Source organism: Somniosus microcephalus, chromosome 10, assembly GCF_052327205.1.
Source record: "Somniosus microcephalus isolate GS21.2 chromosome 10, FLI_Smic_1.0, whole genome shotgun sequence".
Taxonomy (NCBI): domain Eukaryota; kingdom Metazoa; phylum Chordata; class Chondrichthyes; order Squaliformes; family Somniosidae; genus Somniosus; species Somniosus microcephalus.
The window spans coordinates 118,537,671-118,563,089 of record NC_140996.1 but is presented as its reverse complement, the minus strand read 5'-3'; the positions used below and the strand labels follow the sequence as shown (position 1 = coordinate 118,563,089).

Genomic DNA, 25,419 nt, shown 5'->3' with positions numbered 1-25,419 from the left:
CTTATTTCTTCGTCCACCTCCCTTCCACTATTAGGTGGCCTGTAAACTACCCCTATTAGTGTGATTAATCCTTTATTATCTTTTATCTATATCCACATGGATTCTATTTCTGTCTTACTGATAGCTGTGTCACTTTTTTCTACTGCCATTATGTTATCTATCTATAATAAATACAGCTGCTCCACCTCCTTTTTCCCTATCTTTTCTAACTATGTTGTACTCTGCAATGTTTAATTCCCAGTCCTGATTTTTCTGTACAACTTGTTTGAGATCATTAAATTTCTTCCTGTACTGCATCCATGTTCATCGAGCAACACTCCTGGCATTGACCTCCGCCGCTATTTCTTCCCACTGCCTCGTGAGCATATGTCCGGAGGGCCTCCTGCTCGCCCCCCTGTGGATACAGGGCGTCTCTCCTTTCCATCTCTTCCACCAAGACCTCCAGTATAGTGTCTGAAAACCTTAGTGATCACTCACTCGCAAGTTCAGCCATTGCTCAAAGTATCAGAGCACAGATTCAGTTTTGAAGAAACTTCCACCTCTTCTTGCAGCCACAATGCACCTCCCATGTAAGAGGTGAAGGCTGCCTTTCTGTAGCGCTAGACACTCACGATAACGGGCCCTCTGCTGATGCAACCAATGAACAGTGCAGGGAGTGCTGCCTGCACGCAGAAATCATTTAAAAGAGCAGGCAGCACCAATTTGACCTGCCTGCAACGCTATGAACGGGCACGGGTTAATTGTGCCCGTTTTCAGGTCTTATCCAAGTTCTTCCCCTAGATATATGTAACGTCCGTGTGTAATTGAGACACGGACTGCAGAAGTTGGTTATAACAGGTGTTTACTGAATGGAGACAAAACTGGAACTACTATACAAAGTTACTCCACAGGCTTATATACAGGGGTGGTCACTACTGGTACTGCAGTGTACAGGGGCTGCAGAATATAGTTCCTTCTTCAAGGTACATACACTACAATTCCTCCCCTTTTAGCTAAACAGTACATAACATTCGATTAATAATTAAATAACATATTTACAATTACAGTTGCTATATACATTAGCTGAAGTTAATCAATTATAAATTCAGTCTTTGAGGAGGCTTCCTGATTCTGTCTGGATAACGCCTCTTTGGGGTATCAGGTTCTTCTGGCAAAGTTGATTCGGGATCAACGTCGTTGTTTGGTTCGTCTGCTTCCAATATCACCGATTCTGAGGTAGATGCAATTGGTACTTCGGTTTCATCACCAGGTGTATCGGATCGTGGTGTGGAATTGACGTTTTCCAGTGACTCTAGAATCTGGTCAGCATGGCGTCTTACAATGCTCTCTCCAACGTCCACGGTATACATGAGAGGTCCTTGCCGTGTGCAGATCGTTCCTGGCTGTCATTTCTCTGTGTGGTAGTCCTGGGCCAAAACTGGTTGACCTATCTTAAAACTCCTGGTTGGCCTTTCATTCATATTCTGAAACTGCCTGTTCTCCACATCTCTTCTGATATTTGGCTTAACCAAATCCAAGCGGCATCTTAGTCTTCGATTGAAGAACATCATGGCTGGAGTTTGGTTGGTAACCACATGTGTCGCATTCCGGTAGGCAAACAAGAAGTTATCCACCTTGTGTTGTAGGGGTATGTCTTCATTACACATTGCCTTGATAGCCTTCTTGAATGTTTGAATGAACCTCTCAGCCATCCATTGGTGGCTGGATGATATGGGGCGGATGTGTAATGCTTAACACCATTGTTCTTTAAGAACCTCCGGAACTCTTCAGACACAAACTGTGGTCCATTGTCGGAGCAAATCTGTTCAGGCAGCCCATTTCTGGCGAATATGGTTCGTAAGACTGTGATAGTTTTTTCTGTGGTGGTTGAGGACATTTTTATTACCTCTGGCCACTTTGAATGTGCATCCACCGCAATTAAAAACATCGAGTCCATAAATGGACCAGCAAAATCAATGTGTACCCTTTGCCATGGAGATGAGGGCCACTCCCATGGATGTAGAGGGGCTTGTGGTGGGGCGTTTTGGACCTTCTGGCATCTTGTACAGCTCTTGGTCATCTCTTCGATTTCTCTATCGATTCCCGGTCACCACACAAACGCTCTGGCTAAGTTCTTCATTTTTACCCCTCCCAGATGACCCTCATGAAGCTCATTGAGCACTCTATCCTTCAATTTGGGTGGAATTACTACTCTGGATCCACACATCAAGGTTCCTCGGCACACTGACAGCTGTTCTCTTCTCGGAGAGAATGCTGGCAACAGTGGTTCGCCATGTGCTGGCCATCCCTTCACCGTTAAATAATAGACCCTGGAGAGTGTCGGGTCATTTCGTGTTTCCTTTTCTATGTTTGCACTCGTCACAGGTAGACATTCGACTATGGTCGAGTGGAATATCTCCACAGGATCCACTGCAGGTGCTTCTTCCACCGTCGACAACGGTAGGCGCGACAATCCATCAGCATTCCCATGCTGTTTAGTTCCTTTGTACTCGATGTCATATTGGTGTGCCCCTAGGAAAAGGGACCACCTCTGTAGCCGTTGTGCTGTCATTATCGGGACGCCCTTCTTAGGGTTGAAAATGGAGACAAGAGGTTGATGATCAGTTAGTAGAGTAAATTTCTGTCCGTGCAGTTAGTGATTGAACTTCTTCACCCCCCACACCAGGCTGAGGGCCTCTCTGTCAATCTGGGCGTAGTTACGCTCGGCTGCAGTTAACGAGCGTGACGCAAAAGCTGTCGGCCTCTCTGAACCATCAAGGGATTTACGTGACAGAACCGCTCCAACGCCGTAGGGAGACGCATCACACGCCAGTCTTATCGGTAGTGATGGGTTGTAGTGAGCCAATACTTCTCTTGAAGTGATCAGGCCTTTACACTTCTGAAAGGCCCGCTTACATTCATCGCTCCATTTCCATGCTACTCCAGTTTGTAGCAGGGCGTTCAGTGGGTGCAGAATTGTGGACAAATTCGGCAAAAACTTATGGTAGTAATTCACCAATCCGAGGAATGACCTCAGTTGCGACACATTTTCAGGCGCTGGAGCCTTAACTACCACTTCAATTTTGTCAGGGGACTTATGTAACCCCTCTTCATCAATCACGTGGCCACAATACGGTATTTGTTTTTTTTTTAAACTCGCACTTGGGGCGATTGGCTCGTAGCCCATGTTCTCTTAATCTAGTGAGCACCTGCTCTAGGTTGGCAAGGTGTTCACTGTCATTTTCACCCGTCACTAGGATGTCGTCCAAGTAACACTGAGTCCCCGGAATCCCTTGCAGGACTTGTTCCATCGCTCTTTGCCATATAGCCGGAGCTGATGCAACTCTGAATACCAGTCGATTATACTGGTAAAGACCTTTGTGAGTGTTTATCATGAGATATTTCCTAGAGGATTCTTCAACCTCCATCTGCAAATATGCTTGCGCTAGGTCAATTTTTGTAAAACGTTTCCCTCCAGATAGTGAGGCGAAAATATCTTCTATCCTCGGAAGAGGATACTGTAGTGTGAAGGACTGGGTTCACAGTCACCTTGAAGTTCCCACAGATGCGAACCTTCCTTGGCTCTTCAGACTTATTGTTTAACGTTTTCTTCATGACAGGAATGATGGGTGTCGCCCACTCGCTCCAGTCTACCTTAGTTAACACGCCTGCATTCTCCAGATTCTCCAGCTCTGCCTCGACGGCTGGGCGAATTGCATACGGTACCGGTCTTGCTTTGAAAAACTTGGGAATTGCATTCTCTTCTATTTTTATCGAGGTGGTAACGCCTTTAAGAGTTCCCAGTCCTTGCTAAAATACCTCTTTAGCGTTAGCTAAGATTTTTGACAATCGTCCAGGTGTGACGTCATCCTTTTTACCAGCCACAGTCAGTGCCTGAATGGAGTGCCAGTCTAAACTTATCTTTCTGATCCATTCACGTCCCAATAACGGTGGTCCACCATCTTGCAGTATGTACAGATACAATTTCTGTATTTCCTTGCCGTTGTATTCGACAGGCACCCTTATTTTCCCTCTGGGGTATGCTTTCTGCCCCGTATATGTCTTCAAGACAATGGATGTGTCTTTCAAGGGTAGGTGTGCGAATAGCCGCTCGTAGTCTCGTCGATTCATGACGGTCAGGGCTGATCCTGTATCCAATTCCATTTTGACTTGGGACCCTGCTATCGTGAGGGTGACCCAAATGGTTCAGTGATCCTCTTTTGCGATTACGTTGTGTAGTTTGAGACAGCTTAGTCTCTTGTTCCCGGATTCACTATCGCTCTTCTGGTCTTCGGAACTACTGTCCGTCATCTTTCGTACTTCCCTGTACTTTTCCTTAGTAGTCTTTTTGTTGTCGTTAGTCTTCTTCCCGGACCTGCAAACTCGTGCAATGTGTCCCATCTTTCCGCGTTGCCTGCATGTTTTGTCCTTGAACCAGCAGTCCTTCTGGTCATGGGTTGTTCTGCCGCAGCGATAACATTTTTCAAATCCCCGTGTCATTTCATGGGTGCCGTATTCCTGTGGCTTTTGCTGTATTTCCGCAGCTCCCCTTGCTGCTGCTTCGTACGATACTGCCACGCTGAAAGCCTTATCTAGCGTCAGCTCTTTCTCTGAGAGTAACCTCTTCTGGGTTCCTTCACTCAGGAGTCCACAGACAAATTTGTCCCATAGGGTATCTGCCAGTCCTGCGCCGAACTGGCAGTGCTTTGATAGCTTGCATAGTTCCGTAAGGTAATCAGCATTGCTCTCATCTTTATGCTGATTTCTCTTGTGGAATTTAAATCTTTCTGCTATCAGCAGCGGTGTAGGATTTAGGTGTTCCTGTAGGATATCAACAATTTCGTTAAAACTCTTCGCCATCGGTTTGACTGGAGTGATCAGGTTCCGCAATAGGCCGTACGTTCTTGCGCCCATTAAGTTTAGTAGTACTGATGCCTTTTTCTCATCGGCTACTTCATTTGCCTTGCAATATACTTCGACTCTTTCCACATACGTGGTCCAGTCTTCTATTGCATTATCGAAGGCAGTGATATTGCCAGTCTTCGGCATCTTGGAGATCTAAGATGGCGCCTCCCGCTTTGCCTTCTTCCCCGATTTAACAAAATGGCGCCTCCCGCGCTTTGCCTTCTTCCCCGCTGGATTAAGATGGCGCCTCCCGCGCTTTCTGTCTTTTCCGCTGCTGCTAGCGCTGTTGCTGCTGTTTTTATGCCTTGATGGTGACGCCCTATGGTCTTCGCGCACTTCCCCCCCGCGCTGCTGCCAACGCCGCTCTCCGCGGTCCCTGTGGCAAACTGCAGCTCCTCGCGGCTTTCTTCGCTTCTAATTTCTTTTATTTTAATTACTGTTCCCGTCGTCAGAGCAGACCCTATGGGACACTTTCCTCCCTCTTCTCGGGTCTGTACGCTGCCCGGCTTCGTAGCACCGGCCGCGCCGTGTGCTCCACCCTCTCTCTCTCTCTCCTCTTCCCGACAACGCTGCTCGGCCCCGTTGAAAAGCCACCCGATCGAGCTCTAGCCCGCCGCAGCCCAGGAAGGATCAGTGTACTACCTGCCACCAGCCCGATTAGCTGGAACACCATAGACTGGATAACCAAGCCCAGCTCTCGACAGCCTCTCCTGCAAATCTTCGAATTCGATGAATCAGTGGGCGGTTGCCCACGGTTGACGCCCGTTTCTTCTGTTTGTTTTTTTTTTCTTTTTGGATTTCTTCCTTCTGGCCTCGACCTCTAACAACTTCGCTTCAGGGATGGATCCCCGTGAGGTGGTGTGGAACTGTAGGTAAGTTCGGATCTGTTCGTCGCCAGTGTAACGTCCGTGTGTAATTGAGACACGGACTGCAGAAGTTGGTTATAACAGGTGTTTACTGAATGGAGACAAAACTGGAACTACTATACAGGCTTATATACAGGGGTGGTCACTACTGGTACTGCAGTATACAGGGGCTGCAGAATATAGTTCCTTCTTCAAGGTACATACACTGCAATTTACATAGCATGACAAAATATATCCATAAGGCCTGAGCATTCCAGAATCTGCCGACAGCATGAAAGTCAGGAATCTGCCAGTATCATAGCCTGCATGAAGCAGGTATTGAGAAATATATGCAAACTTGCCTAATGGTAAGGCATCAATTTTTTTTTATAGGCACTTTTTTTTAAAGAGTGCACTCTGGTTTTTTAGGCATAAGCTTTGGAATTGGCATAGGCATAGGCAAAGGACTGGATTATCAGCCCCAATATGTTGGGGGGAATTTTAACCCCCAAAATAGAGTGGGTTTGGGTCAGGTGGGATGTTAATATGTAAAACATCTCAAACCTGAAGCCAACCCCCCCTCAAACCCGCCTACTTCCGGTTTTAACAGACATGACGGGGGCGGACAACCCAGCCGTTCCCAGGAGGTGGATTGCTCATTTAAATATTTTAATATGGCTGCGTGCCTCAGATTTTATCACCGTTCCAGCTTTTAATGCCGGAAGCTAAAGGGAGGCAAGGACGGCTGCATGGAAGAGATAAGTGCTTTTCCAGCACTGCTTGTGGGCTAGGAGGAGCAGGCGTGCTTTCCCTCGGCCCCCCCCAGCAAACCTGTTTCCCCTTCCACACAATCGGACCGCCCCACCCCCTCGCGATTAGCGACCCCCACGATCTCCGACCCTCGCAACATCACCGCCCCCCACACGATCACTGAGCCCCCCCGCAATCACCAACCCCCTCCGCAATCACTGATCCCCCGCAATCATCGACTCCGCCCCCTGCCCCCAATCCCTCTCCGACCCCCTGACCCTCCAAACCATGCTGTACCTAGCCCCTTCGCAATCTCTACCCCAGCAGGAAGAAACCTACCAGCTCCTGGGCTACGGCCTCTGCTGCAGGGCTCCCCGCCCGACAGGGAGCCAGGCCTGTCAATCAGGCCGACTTCCGGGCACGGAACCAATTAAAAAATGCACGCACGGTGTGGGGATAAACTCCACGGCATTCGGACCAGAACTCCTCCACCCTGCTTGGAAATCCAGCCCCAGTAAATGTCAGAGCTGTTAGTTCCGTACAATGTGACCAATCACTAGGGAACCTAGATACTGAATTTGAAATCTCCAATCGGTTAGTTGGACTTTAAAAAAAATGATTTTTATGTATTATTTGATATTAACATTTAGGGCTGGATTTTGCCGGCGCTCAGAGGGCAGGTTTGGAGGCGGGTCCGCTGTCAAAATAGCAAAGATTGACAGCGGGTAGGAAACTCGCTGTCAACCCGCCTCCACGCGAGTCTCCCGTGTGTCGGGTCTGTCAGCGGCGAACTGACCCGACACCAAGCAGTGGGGGGAGACAATTGAGATCATTAAATGGCTTGTTAACAGCCAATTTAATGGTATTTTGAGACTTCCTTCCAATTTTTCATGCTCCCCCACTGGTTACCTGCTGCTCGGGGAACACGCCAGCTCACCCTGGTGTGAGTTGAGTCTGCTCTGATGTTTCTGATAAGCTGACAGCTGCAGAAGTGGTGTGAAGGATGCCATGTTGCAGATGGTCAGTTTCAGAGCACAGAAACTGTTGGTTACTGAATTTGTAAGACATATAGAGATTTCTTTAGCTTGCAAGTGTTTAGAGCCAATTGTATGTCCAGTGCAACCTCATTGGAACAACCTCTCTCACCATTGACAGATCGCTTCTGTCATCTCACCTGCAGCTGTCATCTATTGCAGCAACATCGGTGCCCTAGAAACTATCTCACCTTGGTCCTCTGATTCCTTCCACGATCAGCCCCAACACCAATAACACCAGCAGCACCAACAACAACACCAACCTTCTCTGCCATCACCTGATGCTGCACAGGACACAGGGCATCAGCAAACAACAACATTGCTGCCCGGGAGGCCAGCGAAGGCATCACCATGGCCAATTTACTTCACTTGATGCTGTAAACCCTGGCTGCCACATGATGCGCCAAGTTGACACCATCCCACACCAGCACCATAAAGCATCCCTTTAATGTCCAAGCCATTCCATGCACACTCATCATCTTAGTGAGGGTGATGGGGAAGTTATGTCTATAGACCAGTTAGCCTAACATCTGTGGTTGGTAAAATGTTGGAGTCCATTATTAAGGAAGCAGTAACAGGACATTTGGATAAGCATAATTTAATCGGACAGAGTCAGCATGGTTTTATGAAGGGGAAGTCATGTTTGACAAATTTGCTCAAATTCTTTGAGGACGTAACAAACAGGGTGGATAAAGGGGAACCAGTGGATCTGTATTTGGACTTCCAAAAGACATTTGACAAGGTGCCACACAAAAGATTACTGCACAAGATAAAAAATCACCAGGATTGGGGGTAATATACTGGCATGGGTGGAAGATTGGCTATCTAACAGAAAACAGAGTTGGGATAAATGGTTCATTCTCGGGTTGGCAATCAGTGACTAGTGGTGTTCCGCAGGGGTCAGTGCTGGGACCCCAACTCTTTACAATCTATATTAACGATTTGGAGGAAGGGACCGAGTGCAACATATCCAAGTTTGCCGACGATACAAAGATGGGAGGGAAAGCAGTGAGTGAGGAGGACATAAAAAACCTGCAAAAGGACATAGACAGGCTAAGTGAGTGGGCAGAAATTTGGCAGATGGAATATAATGTTGGAAAGTGTGAGGTTATGCACTTTGGCAGAAAAAATCAAAGAGCAAGTTATTATCTAAATGGAGAGAAACTGCAAAGTGCTACAGTACAAAGGGATCTGGGGGTCCTGGTGCATGAAACATAGAAGGTTAGTATGCAGGTACAGCAGGTGATCAGGAAGGCCAATGGAATCTTGGCTTTTCTTGCAAAAGGGATGGAGTATAAAAGCAGGGAAGTCTTGCTTCAGTTATACAGGGTACTGGTGAGGCCACACCTGGAATACTGCGTACAGTTTTGGTTTCCATATTTAAGAAAAGCTATACTTGCTCTCGAGGCAGTTCAGAGAAGGTTCACTCGGTTGATTCCGGAGATGAGGGGGTTGACTTATGAGGAAAGGTTGAGTAGGTTGGGCCTCTATTCATTGGAATTCAGAAGAATGAGAGGCGATCTTATCGAAACATATAAGATTGTGAGGGGGCTTGATCGGGTGGATGCGGGGAGGATGTTTCCACTGATGGGTGAGACTAGAACTAGGGGTCATAATCTTAGAATAAGGGGCTGCCCTTTCAAATCTGAGATGAGGAGAAACTTCTTCACTCAGAGGGTAGTAAATCTATGGAATTTGCTACCTCAGAGAGCTGTGGAAGCTGCGACATTAAATACATTTAAAACAGAGATAGACAGTTTCCTAGCTGATAAGGGAATTAGGGGTTACGGGGAGCGGGCAGGGAAGTGGACGTGAGTCTAGGTTTGAATCAGCCATGATCTTATTGAATGGCGGAGCAGGCCCGAGGGGCCGTATGGCCTACTCCTGCTCCTACTTCTAATGTTCTTATAAAACACTGACAGAACAACTGTCAAACTTAGTGTGGCCATGGTCCCTTTAAGGAAACCGGCTGATGACGCGTCATCAAATGACGTCATCAGACCCGCTTCCTGTTAATTGGCCGGGAAGCCCGCAGGGCAGGCTTAACAAGACCAGTCAAGGGAAAATTCCGTTTGACAGAACAGCTGCAGCCGGGAGTGGACCGGAACCCAGCAACCAGCTATCCCGTCACCATCCTGCCTCCGCAGAGAAAATCCAGCCCATAAACTCAGATGTTCACATAGTGATGGTTACGCTAAGACTTTATAGAGTAACAAACAGGAGATGGACTGTTCAGAGCTTAAAGAACAGGCTGACTAACTCCGATGCAGAAAAAATATATGGGCTTTTGAGGTTTCTACAGTTTTGATTTCTCTTTCTTAATATGGAAGCAAACACCAATAGTCACATTTAATTTAACTAGTAAAGGCTGAAAGCTAGTTTTTGTTCATCGTTGCCAGTGGTGATTTGAAGTTGGTTGACAGGTAGAAAGGAATCATTTATGATTGGATAAAACATGAAAAGTGAAAAGGAGAAGTGAGTTTTGATTAGCTGCATCAGAATGTTTGAATAGATTGAATATTCCAATCGTATGCCACTAATATGGTGCTGTCCTCTTACTTGATACACAAGTTTCTTGGTTTAAGTGTTGATTGATCAAAGACATGGAATTACAGTAAGATTTAGGCAGCTTATGGTTTTATAATCTTTAAGTCATTATATTCCTAGTTAGTAATATATGAATGACAGTGTGATGATGAAGAGAGGGCTGTAGAGAGGGCTTTAAACTAATTAGTCGGGGGGAGGTTTCAAGAGAGCGAAAAATAAAAATGTTAGCGGGGAAGGCAATAGAGCAAAGTAGTAGTGGGGAAATTAAAAACCAGAGCGTGTCAGGAAGGGACAGAATATATAAAGATAAAGGTAAAGTAGTAAAGGGGGTAAAAGCAGGAATAAATTGTCACAAAACATATTTAAAAGTCCTTTATCTGAATGCACGCAGCATTCGTAACAAAATAGATAAACTGACGGTACAAATAACTACACATGGGTATGATCTGGTGGCTATTACAGAAACATGGCTGCGAGGTGACCATGACTGGGAACGAAACATCCAGGGGTATTTGACTATTAGGAAGGACAGACAGGAAGGAAAGGGAGGTGGGGTGGCTGTGTTAATAAATGATGGAATCACTGCAATAGTGAGAAATGATATTGGGTCAAAGGATCAGGATAGTGAAACAGTTTGGGTGGAGATAAGGAATAATAAGGGGGGAAAAGCCACTAGTGGGCATAGTCTATAGGCCTCCTAACAGTTGCAACTCTATTGGTTGGAGTGTAAATCAGGAAATAGTTGGGGCTTGTAATAAGGGAACAGCTATAATCATGGGAGATTTTAACTTTCATATTGACTGGACAAATCAAATTGGGCAGGGCAGCCTTGAGGAAGAGTTCATAGAGTGCATTAGGGACGGGTTCCTTGAGCAGTATGTTACTGAACTAACCAGAGGGCAGGCAATCTTAGATCTGGTCCTGTGTAATGAGACAGGATTAATAAAAAATGTCCTAGTAAAGGATCCCCTTGGAATGAGTGACCATAACATGGTTGAATTCCAAATTCAGTTGGAGGGTGAGAGAGTTGGATCTCAAACCAGCATACTAAGCTTAAATAAAGGAAACTATGAAGGTATAAGAGCAGAGTTGACTAAAGTGGACTGGGAAAATAGATTATGGTGTAAGATGGTACATGAGCAGTGGTGTACATTCAAGGAGATATTTCACAACTTACAAGAAAAATATATTCCACTGAGGAAAAAAGGGCGTAAAAGAAAAGACAGCCATCCGTGGCTAAGTAAAGTAATAAAGGACAGTATCCAACTGAAAACAAGGGCATATAAAGTAGCCAAATCTAGTGGGAGGATAGAAGATTGGGAAGCATTTAAAAGCCAGCAAAGAATAACTAAAAGATTAATTAAGAAAGGGAAGATAGATTATGAAAGTAAACTAGCAAAAAATATAAAAACAGATAGCAAGAGTTTCTACAGTTATATAAAAAGAAAAAGGGTGGCTAAAGTGAATGTTGGTCCCTTAGAGGACGAGACCAGGAAATTAGTAGTGGGGAACATGGAGATGGCAAATACGCTGAACAAATATTTTGTATCAGTCTTTACAGTAGAGGACACTAAAAATATCCCAACACTCGACAAACAGGGGGCTATAGGGGGGGAGGAGCTAAACACGATTAAAATCACTAAGGAGATGGTACTCGGTAAGATAATGGGACTTAAGGCGGATAAATCCCCTGGACCTGATGGCTTACATCCTAGGGTCTTGAGAGAAGTAGCGGTAGGGATTGCGGAAGCATTGGTGGTAATTTTCCAAAACTCCCTGGATTTAGGAAAGGTCCCAGCAGATTGGAAAACTGCTAATGTAACGCCCTTATTTAAAAAGGGAGGTAAACAAAAGGCTGGAAACTATAGACCAGTTAGCCTAACATCTGTGGTTGGTAAAATGTTGGAGTCCATTATTAAGGAAGCAGTAACAGGACATTTGGATAAGCATAATTTAATCGGACAGAGTCAGCATGGTTTTATGAAGGGGAAGTCATGTTTGACAAATTTGCTCGAATTCTTTGAGGACGTAACAAACAGGGTGGATAAAGGGGAACCAGTGGATGTGGTGTATTTGGACTTCCAAAAGGCATTTGACAAGGTGCCACACAAAAGATTACTGCACAAGATAAAAAATCACGGGATTGGGGGTAATATACTGGCATGAGTGGAAGATTGGCTATCTAACAGAAAACAGAGAGTTGGGATAAATGGTTCATTCTCGGGTTGGCAATCAGTGACTAGTGGTGTTCCGCAGGGGTCAGTGCTGGGACCCCAACTCTTTACAATCTATATTAACGATTTGGAGGAGGGGACCAAGTGCAACGTATCCAAGTTTGCCGACGATACAAAGATGGGAGGGAAAGCAGTGAGTGAGGAGGACATAAAAAACCTGCAAAAGGACATAGACAGGCTAAGTGAGTGGGCAGAAATTTGGCAGATGGAATATAATGTTGGAAAGTGTGAGGTTATGCACTTTGGCAGAAAAAATCAAAGAGCAAGTTATTATCTAAATGGAAAGAAACTGCAAAGTGCTACAGTACAAAGGGATCTGGGGGTCCTGGTGCATGAAACATAGAAGGTTAGTATGCAGGTACTGCAGGTGATCAGGAAGGCCAATGGAATCTTGGCTTTTATTGCAAGGGGGATGGAGTATAAAAGCAGGGAAGTCTTGCTTCAGTTATACAGGGTACTGGTGAGGCCACACCTGGAATACTGCGTACAGTTTTGGTTTCCATATTTAAGAAAAGATATACTTGCTCTCGAGGCAGTTCAGAGAAGGTTCACTCGGTTGATTCCGGAGATGAGGGGGTTGACTTATGAGGAAAGGTTGAGTAGGTTGGGCCTCTATTCATTGGAATTCAGAAGAATGAGAGGCGATCTTATCGAAACATATAAGATTGTGAGGGGGCTTGATCGGGTGGATGCGGGGAGGATGTTTCCACTGATGGGTGAGACTAGAACTAGGGGTCATAATCTTAGAATAAGGGGCTGCCGTTTCAAAACTGAGATGAGGAGAAACTTCTTCACTCAGAGGGTAATAAATCTATAGAATTTGCTACCTCAGAGACCTGTGGAAGCTGCGACATTAAATAAATTTAAAACGGAGATAGACAGTTTCCTAGCTGATAAGGGAATTAGGGGTTACGGGGAGCGGGCAGGGAAGTGGACGTGAGTCTAGGTTCGGATCAGCCATGATCCTATTGAATGGCGGAGCAGGCCCGAGGGGCCGTATGGCCTACTCCTGCTCCTACTTCTTATGTTCTTATTAAGAGAGGTAAATAAAGCTGATCTTTCACATGTACAACTTTTGGCACACATCTTTCCTTTTCAAGCAAACATTATAATCCTTATCTCAAGATGAAGTACTTAAATTGTAAATGAATTACCCTACTAATGATCTGCGTACTTATCCTAATTAAAAAATGAGGTCGTGAGCAAATAGATCATCATAATAAAATAATCACAAATGCAAGAGTCACTTCACCTTTATCCTAATTTGAGGACATTATATTTATATTAAGTGGTACTCTGCAGAATGGAGACAAAATATTACTTGCAGGTCCCAGGAAAATTGTATTTTTTGCTTTCCATTCAACGCCACGTGTCAGGAACCCTGCACTGAGGAACCTTAAAGGAGATATAACAGCTCATTCTAGAGTTTTTTTTAATTGTTCTCAGGATATGGGCGACATTATTACGGCTGTATTTATTACCCGTCCCTAGTTGCCCTGAGAAAGTGGTGGTGGCCCTACTGATTGAACTGCTGCAGTCCTTGTTATGATGGTGCTCCCATAATGGTGTTAAGTAGGAAATTCCCAGATATCGACCCAGCAACAATGGCCCCGATATTAACTGGGAGCGGGGGATGGTCTGATATCGCATGGGAAACACGAAAATAAGTTCAGCGCATCTGTCAGTGGCTTTTTAACTCAGCCACCTCATTATCATATTATGTCCAGGTTTCCCGTCCAATCAGCGGCAGCAGGCATGAGGTGGACCCGCATGACATGATCTCAACGCCAGTATTTAAAGGGACAATCCAAAGATGTAATTTGGAGGAGCTTGGAGTTGGAAGCAACAGAGTAAGAACTCTCAGAATGGTATCAGGACGCTCAAAGGCTGCGCCCCACATAAATAATGCCTCCCTCGATGTGCTGCTGGGCTCAGTGAGAAGTTGGAGAGAGGTACTATTCACCAGCAACGGGAGGAAGAAACCTGCTGCTGACACCAAGAATGCACGGCTGGAGGTGGCCCAAGAGGCCAGCAGCAGGAGCATTGTGCCACGCTCATGCATTCAGTGCAGGAAGCGCTTTAATGACTTAACCAGGTCAGGAAAGGTGAGTACAGTTGCACATTTAGCAGTTGTGCGCATCATCCGAACTTCTCACTCTGCCTTCTCATAAGAAATAGGAGCAGGAGTAGGCCATTCGGCCCTTCGAGCCTGCTCCGCCATACAATGAGATCATGGCTGATCTTCTGCCTCAACTCCATTCACCAGCACTTTCGCCATATCCCTTGGTGCCCATACTAGTCAGAAATCTGTCGACTTCTGTTTTGAATATACCCAATGACTGAGCCTCCACAGCCCTCTGGGGTAGAGAATTCCAAAGATTCACCACCCTCTGTGTGAAGAAATTTCTTTTCATCTCAGTCCTGAATGGTCTACCCTTTATCTTGAGGCTGTGGCCCCTGGCTCTAGACTCCCCAGCCAAGGGAAACATTCTCCCAGCATCCACCCTATCAAGCCCTGTAATAATTTTGTATGCTTCAATGAGATCCCCTCTCATTTTTCTGAATTCAAGAGAATACAGGCCTAGTTTACTCAATCTCTTCTCATATGACAGTCCCGCCATCCCAGGAATCAATCTCGTGAACCTTCGTTGTACTCCCTCTATGGCAAGTATATCCTTCCTTTGATAAGGAGACCAAAATTGTACACAGTACTCCAGGTGTGGTCTCACCAAGGCCCTATATAATTGGAATATGACTTCTTTACTCCTGTTCTCAAATCCTCTTGTAATGAAGGCCAGCATACCATTTGCCTTCCTAATGGCTTGCTGCACCTGCACATTCACTTTCAGTGATTCATGTACAAGGACACCCAGGTCCCTTTGAGCATCTGCATTCCCCAATCTTTCACCATTTAGGAAATACTCTGCCTTTCTGTTTTTTCTACCAAAGTGGATAACTTCACATTTATCCACATTATATTCCATCTGCCATGTTCTCGCCCACTCACTGAGCCTGTCAAGATCCCCTTGAAGCCTCTTCACATCCTCTTCACAACTGACACTGCCACCTAGCTTTGTATCATCAGCAAATTTGGAAATGTTACATTTAGTCCCCTCATCCAAATCATTGATACAGATTGTGAATAGCTGGGGCCCAAGCACCGATCCTTGCGGTACCCCACTAGTCACAGCCTGCCATCCTGAAAAAGACCCGTTTATCCCTACTCTTTGTTTTCTGTCTGTTAACCAATTCTCAATCCATGCAAATATATTACCCCCAATTCCTTGTGCCCTTATTTTGTTCACCAACCTCTTGTGTGGGACCTTATCGAAGGCCTTCTGAAAATCCAGATACACCACATCTACCAGTTCCCCTTTGTCCACTCCATTAGCTACACCCTCAAAGAACTCTCAAGCCTACTCCTCACTCCTCACACCCACTTACCTTGCACACCCACCCATCCTTCTCTTTCTATGCACTTCCTCACATCCCCATCTATCCATCCACCATTCCCACTCATCCTCATCCTTATGCAATTTAATGCCTCTCCCTCAGTCACCCTCACCAAATGCTCTCCATCCATCCGTTGAATACTTGCCATTACACTCACTCATAGGTCTGTTATTTCCTTCCTTGCAGGAGAAGAGAGCACAGAACACCAGGGAGAGGGAGAGAACCGGAGGAGGCACTCCACAGATCTCACAACTAACAACTGCAGAGCAGGAGGCACTGGAAATCAGTGGAGTTTTGGCATCCCTGGCTGTCAGAGATGAGGAGACGGGGAGCTCCCAACTACCTGGCGACACAATTAAATGGAAGCCACCCACATGTCATACGGCACTCAGTCATGTTGACTTGGTTTCAACAGCGAGTGAAATATGATCATCTTCATCATGATAACTTGCAACATATTCTTCCCTTGCCAGGACTAATTCATGTCTTTTATCTCCCACAGGGCCTTCACACATGCATCGGGAGTCTATGGAGGTGGCCGGCGATGAATCCTCAGAGGAGCTGAATCCTTCTGAGGGTGCACCGACACAGGACTCATGCAGAACATGCTCCAGCTCAGAGGCTCGCACTTCAGAGGGACCAATAAGACAGATAGTTGGGGTTTCACCTAGTGACTCACACGTCACAGTGAGTAGCTGTGAGTACTGAGTATTTAGCTATATCTCCATGAGACAGATTGACCCCCTCAATTGCTGCTGTGTACTCACCTTGCTTTCACTGGCGAATTTCAGGAAGCCCAGGAAACTCGTGGACCCGATGTTAAAGTCAAAAGTGTGTTGAAATATCGCTGTAATTAACAGATGTTAATTGGCAACTTGCCTCTCCCGAGGGAGTTACACATACACAACCTAATGTGCTCGAGTGAAATGTGGAAGTTGGCGGGATGGAGCCGGCTTCCTGACATGCTGTCAATTTCCCCTCTTTTGACCTCTCACCTGCACCTAAACCCATGCGCTCCAGCAAGTTAAAATTCAGTCCATTTGGCTGAATATTATCAACAGTGATATTTGTCCAGGTCAGGATGGTGTGTGACTTGGATGGAACTTGGAGGTAATGGTGTACTCATGACATTGCTGCTCTATCATTCTCGGTGGTAGGGGTCGCTAGGGAGGAAGTGCGGTCAAAATAACCTTAGTGAGTTGCTGCAGTGCATCCTGTAGATTGTACATTCTGCAGCCACTGTGTGCCGGTGCAGATGCAGAGGGCTGGACATTGAGTCCAGTGGAGGGCCACCAACCAAGTGAATTGCTCCAACCTGGATGGTGTTCATCTTCTTGAGTGTTGCAGTTGCACCCATCCAGGATAGTGGTGAGTATTCTATTACATTCCTTACGTGAACCTTGTAGATCATGGAGGAGCTTTGAGAGGTCAGGAAGTGAGCCATTCATGCAACCTCTGTCCTGCTCTTGTAGCCACAGTGTTGATATAGCTGGTCCAATTAAGCTTTTGTCCCAAGATGTTGATCATGAAGGATTCAGTGATGGTTGTGCTGTTGAAGGTCAAGGGAAGATGGCTAGGCTTTCTCTTGTTGGAGATGGCAGGTATCATTCACGCCACACAAGTGCCAGGCAATGACTATCTCCAACAATCGAGCGTCTAACCACCGCCCCTTGACATTCGTAGAAACATAGAAGATAGGAGCAGGAGTAGGCCATTCGGCCCCTCGAGCCTGCTCCGCCATTCAATGCAATCATGGCTGATCATCCAAGTTCAGTACCCGGTCCCTGCTTTCTCCCCATACCCCTTGATCCCTTTAGCCTTAAGAAATATATCCAACTCCTTCTTGAATATATTTAATGTATTGGCCTCTACTGCCTTCTGTGGTAGAGAATTCCACAGGTTCACCACTCTCTGGGTGAAGAAATTCCTCCTCATTTCTGTCCTAAAAGGCCTACCCCTTATCCTTAGACTGTGACCCCTGGTTCTGGACTCCCCGACCATCGCGAACATCCTCCCTGCATCTAGTCTGTCTAGTCCTGTCAGAATTTTATAAGTTTCAATGAGATCCCCTCTCATTCTTCTAAACTCCAGCGAGTACAAGCCCAATCGTCCCAATCTCTCCTCATACGTCATTCCTGCCATCCCAGGTATCAGCCTGGTGAATCTTCGCTGAACTCCTTCCATGGCAAGAACATCCTTCCTCAGATAAGGCGACCAAAACTGCACACAATACTCAAGATGTGGTCTCACCAAGGCCCTGTACAACTGCAGCAAGACATCCTTGTTCCTGTACTCAAACCCTCTCGCTATAAAGGCCAACATACCATTTGCCTTCTTAACCGCCTGCTGCACCTGCATGCTTACCTTCAGCGACTGGTGCACAAGAACACCCAGGTCTTGTTGCACTTCCCCTTCTCCCAATCTATTGCTATTCAGATAATAATCTGCCTTCCTGTTTTTACCACCAAAGTGGATAACCTCACATTTATCCACGTTATATTGCATCTGCCATGCTTCTGCCCAATCACCCAACCTGTCCAAATCATCCTGTAGTTTCTCAGCATCCTCCTCACAGCACACACACCCACCCAGCTTTGTGTCGTCTGCAAATTTGGAGATATTCACAGAATCACAGAAACCCCACAGTGCAGATAGAGGCCATTCGGCCCATCGAGCCTGCACCGACACATATCCCACCCGATCCCCGTAACCCCTACACCAACACATATCCCACTCTATCCCCGTAACCCCATGTATTTAATCCCCCTAACACTAAAGGTCAATTTATCATAGCCAATCAACCTAACCCGCACATCTTTGGACTGTGGGAGGAAACCGGAGCACCCGGAGGAAACCCACGCAAACACGGGGAGAATGTGCAAACTCCACACAGACAGTCACCCGAGGCCAGATTCGAACCCGGGTTTCTGGCGCCATATCTAGTTCCCTTGTCTAGATCATTAATATATATTGTGAATAGCTGGGGTCCAAGGACCGATTCCTGCGGTACCCCACTAGTCACTGCCTGCCACTCAGAAAAAGACCCGTTTATTCCAACTCTTTGCTTTCTATCTGCCAACCAGTTCTCTATCCAAGTCAATACCTTGCCCCCAATCCCATGTGCCTTAACTTTACACGCTAATCTCTTATGTGGGACCTTATCAAAAGCCTTCTGAAAGTCCAAATACACCACATCCACTGGTTCTCCTTATCTATTTTACTAGTTACATCCTCAAAAAATTCCAGTAGATTAGTCAAGCACGATTTACCTTTTGTAAATCCATGTTGACTTTGTCCGATCCTGTCTCTGTTTTCCAAGTGCTCTGCTATTACAACTTTTATAATGGACTCTAGCATTTTCCCCACTACCGATGTCAAGCTTACCGGTCTGTAATTCCCCGTTTTCTCTCTACCACCTTTTTTGAATAGTGGGGTAACATTAGCTACCCTCCAATCCATGGGTACTGTTCCAGATTCCATCGAATGTTAGAAGATGATCAGCAATGCATCTACTATTTCTAGGGCCACTTCCTTAAGTACCCTAGGATGTAGATTATCAGGCCCTGGGGATTTATCGGCCTTCAATCCCATCAATTTCCCTAACACCATTTCCCTACAAATACTGATTTATTTCAGTTCCTCCCTTTCATCAGACCCTATGTTCCCCGACATCTCTGGGAGGTTATTTGTGTCCTCCTTTGTGAAAACAGCATTACCATCGCCGAATCCCCCACCATCAATATCCTGGTGGTCACCATTAACCAGAAACTTAACTGGGCCAGCCACATAAATACTGTGGCAACAAGAGCAGGTCAGAGGCTGGGTATTCTGCGGCGAGTGTCTCACCTCCTGATTCCCCAAAGCCTTTCCACCATCTACAAGGCACAAGTAAGGAGTGGTGATGGAATACTCTCTACTTGTCTGGATGAGTGCAGCTCCAACAACACACAAGAAACTTGACACCATCCAAGACAAAGCAGCCCGCTTGATTGGTACCACATCCACCACCTTAAACATTCACTCCCTCCACCACCGGCGTACCGTGGCTGCAGTGTGTACCATCTACAAGAAGCACTGCAGCAACTTGCCAAAGCTTCTTTGGCAGCACCTCCCAAACCCGCGACCTCTACCACCTAGAAGGACAAGGGTAGCAGGCACATGGGAACACCACCACCTCCAAGTTCCCCTCCAAGTCACACACCATCCTGACTTGGAAGTGTATCACCGTTCCTTCATCGTCGCTGGGTCAAAGTCCTGGAACTCCCCCCCTAACAGCACTGTGGGAGTACCTTCACCACAAGGACTGCAGCGGTTCAAGAAGGTGGCTCACCACCACCTTCTTAAGGGCAACTAGGGATGGGCAATAAATGCTGGCCTTGCCAGTGACACCACATCCCATGAACGAATGACATTTTTATTTGCACTTACGTGGCATGAATGTTACCTGCCACTTGTCAGCCTAAGCCTGATTGTTGTCCAGGTCCTACAGTAGGTTGGCATGGGATGCTTCACTTCAGGATGAGTTATGTATGGCGTTGGACACTGTGGAATCATTAGAGAACAGCCCTACTCCTAACCTAATGATGGAGGGAAGGTCATTGATGAAGCAACTGAAGATAGTTGGGCTGAGGACACTACCCTAGGAACTCCTGCAGCAATGTCTTGGGGCTGTGATGACTGGCCTCCAACAATCACAACCATCTTATTTTGTGTCAGGTATGACTCCAGCCACTGGAGGGTTTTCCCTTTGACTCCCATTAACTTCAGCTTTGCCTGGGCTCTTTGGTATCATACTCGATTAACTACTACCATGATGTTGAGGGCAGCTGCTCTCACCTCTCTTCTGGCATTCATCTCTTGTGTCCGTATCTAGATTAAGACTGTGATGAGGTCTGAAGCTGAGTGGTTCTAAATGAACCTGAACTGAGTATTGGTTAGCAGATTATTAGTGAATAGGTGTTGCTTGATGTCACTACTGATGACTCATTCTATCACTTGACTGATGATTGAGAGGCGATTAATAGGGTGGTAATTGGCTGGGTTAGATTTATCCTATATTATGTGGATAGGAAATACCTGGGCAATCTTTCACATTCTTGGGTAAATGCCAGTCTCATAGCTGTACTGGAACAGCTTGGTAAGGGTAACAACTAACTCTGCTGCACAGGTCTTCAATACTTCAACTGAGATGTTGTCAGGGCGCAGAGCCTTTGCTGCAGCTAAGTGCACTGGACACAGCAAAGGCTATGGGCCCTGACAACATATTAATGTCACGTGGAGTGAACTGAATTCTTCTTCTCTCTTAGGCAGTCCCTCGGAACCGAGGATGACTTGCTTCCACGTTAAAAATTAGTTCTCAGGTGACTGATGAGTCCAATGCAGGACCTACAGTCTCTGTCACAGGTGGGGCAGACGGTGGTTGAAGGGGTGGGTGGGTGGGGTGCTGGGTTGACGTGCGCTCCTTGCGTTGCTTGCGCTTGGCTTCCACTTGCTCCCGGCGAAGAGACTCGAGGTGTTCGGCGCCTTCCTGGATGCTTCTCCTCCAGTTTTTGCGGTCTTGGGCCAGGGATTCCCAGGTGTCAGTGGGGATGTTACACTTTTTCTTTGAAGGTGTCCTTGAAGCGTTTCCTCTGCCCATCTGGGGCTCTCTTGCCGTGTCAGAGCTCCGAGTAGAGCGCTTGTTTTGGGAGTCTCGTATCGGGCAGGCGGACGATGTGACCCGTCCATTGGAGCTGATCAAGCATGGTCAAAGCTTTGATGCTGGGGATGTTGGCCTGAGCGAGAACACTGACATTGTTGCGCCTATCCTGCCAATGGATTTGCAGGATCTTGCGGAGGCAGCGTTGGTGGTACCTTTCCAGTGCTTTGTGGTGCCTGCAGTACATAGTCCATGTCTCTGAAGCATACAGGAGGGCGGATATCACTGCTGCTCTGTAGACCATGAGCTTAGTGCCGGGTCTGAGGTCCTGGTCTTCAAACACTCTCTTCCTCAGGCGACCGAAGGCTGCAATAGCACACTGAAGGCGGTGTTGGACTTCGTCATCAATGTCTGCCATTGTTAACAGTAGGCTCCCGAGGTATGGAAAGTGGTCCACGTTGTCCAAGGCCTTGTCGTGGATTTTGATAATCGGGGGGGCAGTGCTGTGTGGCAGGGGCAGGTTGGTAGCGGAGCTTTTTCTTACAGATGTTTAGCGTAAGGCCCATGCTCTCGTACGCTTCGGTGAAGGTGTTGACGATGGTTTGGGGTTCGACCTCCGAGTGAGCGCAGACGCAAGCGTCGTCTGCATACTGTAATTCGACGACAGAGGATCTGGACTGGAGGCGACGGAGGTTGAACAGTTTCCCGTTTGTTCTGTAAATTAGCTTCACTCCAGCGGGGAGCTTACTGAGGGTGAGATGGAGCATTGCAGCAAGGAAGATCAAGAAGAGCGATGGTGTGATGACACAGCCTTGCTTGACCCCGGTCCGTACGTGAATTGGGTCTGTGGTGGAACTGTTGGTCAGGTTCAGGTTCACGGCTTGCATGTCGTCGTGAATCAGGTGGAGGATGGTGACAAACTTTTGAGGGCAGCCGAATTTGAGGAGGACACTCCATAATCCCTCATGGTTGACAGTGTCGAAGGCCTTTGTGAGATCAAAGAAGGCCATGTACAGCAGTTGGTGCTGTTCCCTGCATTTCTCTTGTAATTGACGCGTGGTGAAGATCATGTCCATTGTGCCCCTTAGTGGGCGGAATCCGCATTGCGACTCTGGGAGGGGCTCTTTGGCCACTGAGAAAAGGCGATTGAGGAGGATTCTTGTGATGACTTTCCCTGTGGCAGACAGCAGGGAAACTCCTCTGTAATTACCACAATCGGACTTGTCACCTTTCTTGAAGATGGTCACAATTACAGCGTCTCTGAGATCCCCTGGCATGCTCTCCTCCTTCCAGATAAGAGAAATGAGTTCATGAATTCGTGCCAGTAGTGCTACTCCGCCATGCTTTAGTGCCTCAGCAGGGATTCCATCTGCTCCTGAGGCCGCCTTGTTCTTCAGTTGTTGATGGCCTTTTCAACCTCATGCCGGGCTGGGGTTGTGCTGAGATGGTGGCGGGTAGCATGCTGCAGGATAGAGTTGAGGACACTCGCGTCAAAGACAGAGTCTCAGTTAAGGAATTAGCTGGACACGGGCATCGATAATGGGGACTCCAGGAAGAAGTCTAATAAGATCATCCACTCGCATTTTTGGCTGTAGACACTTGCAAACACTTCAGCCTTGTCTCTTACACTCAATTACTGGGCTCTACCATGGTTGAGGGTGGGAATGTTCATGGATCTTCCTACTGTTAGTTGACTGGTTGTTCAACACTATTCTTGATTGGATGGGCTATATTTTCATCTGTTCAAAAAAAGCTGGGAGGAATTCTGTTTTTCTGTTCGCAACCTTGGTGTCATATTTGACCCCGAGATGAGCTTCCGACCACATATCCACACCATCAATAAGACCACCTATTACCACCACCGTAACATCACCCGACTCCGCCTCTGCCTCTGCCTCAGCTCATCTGCTGCTGAAACCCTCATCCATGCCTTTATTACCTCAAGACTTGACTATTCCAACGCACTCCTGGCCGGCCTCCCATCTTCCACCCTCTATATAAGCTTAAGGACATCCAAAACTCTGCTGCCCATATCCTAACTCGTACCAAGTCCCATTCACCCATCACCCCTGTGCTCGCTGACCTACAGTTGAGCAATGCCTTGATTTTAAAATTCTCATCCTTGTTTTCAAATCCCTCAGTGGCCTCGCCCCTCCCTATCTCTGTAACTTCCTGCAGCCCTACAACCCTCCAAGATATTTGCACTCCGTCAAATCTGGCCTCTTGCGCATCCCCGATTTTAATCGCTCCACCACTGTTGGCCATACCTTCAGCTGCCGAAGCCCTAACCTCTGGAATTCTCTCCCTAAGCCTCTCCGCCTCACTCTCTCTCTCTCCTCCCTTAAGACGCTCCTTAAAACCTACTGTTTTGACCAAGCTTTTGGTCATCTGCCCTAATATCGCCTTGTGTCTCGTGTCAAATTTTGTTTTATAACGCTACTGTAAAGCACCTTGGGATGGTTTACTACATTAAAGGTGCCATATAAATACAAGTTGTTTCTGCGTAATTTTTACCAACTGAGATGTACAATTTCTGAAACTGTAATTTCATTACTGAAAAGAAAAAGTAACAGCCAATCAAAATGATCAGGAATTTCCCCGGAGTTGCTCCTACTCTGTTGCCGTAATCTCACTAGAGGTGCGGCGGTTAACTCCTTTACATGTGTGAAGTGAATTTCCGCCGAAGTTAGAGAAGCAAAATAAGAGCAGCTCTGAAAAAATTCCTTGCCATTAGAATCATAGAAACTTACAGCACAGAAGGAGGCCATTCGGCCTGTCTTGCCTGTGCTGGCTCATTGAAAGAGCCGTCGTGCTTTAGTCCCACACCCCCACGTTTAGTCCGTAACCCTGCAAGTTCCTCATCCTCAAGCACCTTTCTAACTCCTTTTTAAATTATTTATGGAATCAGCTTCCACCACCTTTTCTGCAATAATAATGTATTTTTTTGTCTCCAATTTTCTTCTCTTCCCTCCTGACAAGATTATTACAGATGAAAAAGACCATTCAACCCATCTCAGACCATTTGACCATTTCGTAAAGCTTACATTTCCCCCATGAGCACATCCAACAATCTCTTAAACTGACTCCAAAGCTTTTGCCTTCATTATACTACCCAGAAGTCTATTTCAAGTGTTAATTGCTCCTAACATGAAGATTTTCCTGGAAGAGTGTCAACTTGATTGTTCAGCTGTACATGTTTTGTGGTTTCATCACTAATGTGGGTGGAAGGAAAGAAATAGATAATGCAAACAAATCGAGCATTTAAAACGACAAAATTCAATGAACTTTTACTTCCATTGTCTGACCAGTCCAAGTTTGCTATTTTTCCTTACTTTTTGTTTCTTCTCCTACTTTCTCTGTGGCCCCATTTTTTAATAAGATATCTCCTTCTGCCACCTTATGCTCTCTTGCACCACATCCCAGCTTGTGAAATGTGGCCTTCTCCTGCCTATTTAGTTGGTAGAGTGCTAAAATCCTGCTGAGGAGCTCCAGTGAATGATATGCCTCCAATTGCGTATGGCTCTATCTTGGATATGCTAACACGTGCAACACCAAACAAGCTTAGTTTACCGCAAGGGGCAGCACAATGACATGCGCCGTGCAGCCTCACAACACCGATAAGTTAAGGTCGTGAATTTTTGATTTACATTGCAGGCTGCTGAGGCTAAGCTAGTTCCTCCCCCTACCTCCCCTAAACAAAAATTCAAACTGTGCTGTTAATATCTTTATAATCCTCAATCTCCCTTCTCAACAGATTTTGATCTGTTTCTCTTTTAAAGGTACCAATTGATCCCGAATCAGTTTCATTAATTGGGACTCTGTTCCACATGCCCATTATCCTGTGGGGGAAAAAAGTAGTTTTATTTAAAGTTTTTAAATGAGAAATAAAATATTTATTAAACATTTTACACCACCAGAAATTGTTACGGCATGGGAAAAATTCAGATGTTGAATGTGTTTCTTGTTTCTTGGAACAAAACTAGCATTACTTTGTATTCATATTGCCACACAATTAAAGTATTTTATTTGTTTAG

At 46.2% G+C, this 25,419-nt stretch overlaps 2 long non-coding RNA genes across 2 annotated transcripts in view; one reads left to right on the top strand and one right to left on the bottom strand.

Moving 5' to 3' along the window:
* The window catches only part of LOC147111654 (uncharacterized), a 21,032-nt gene extending 14,075 nt beyond the window's left edge, over nt 1-6,957 (bottom strand). Inside the window, exon 1 of the long non-coding RNA XR_015079722.1 lies at nt 6,819-6,957. This is a non-coding gene — a long non-coding RNA (uncharacterized LOC147111654). The remainder of the gene's footprint in view (nt 1-6,818) is intronic.
* Nucleotides 6,337-25,419, top strand: LOC147111653 (uncharacterized). The gene is made up of 3 exons (XR_015079721.1): nt 6,337-6,376; nt 16,250-16,444; nt 24,365-25,419. It is a non-coding gene; the product is annotated as an uncharacterized LOC147111653 (long non-coding RNA).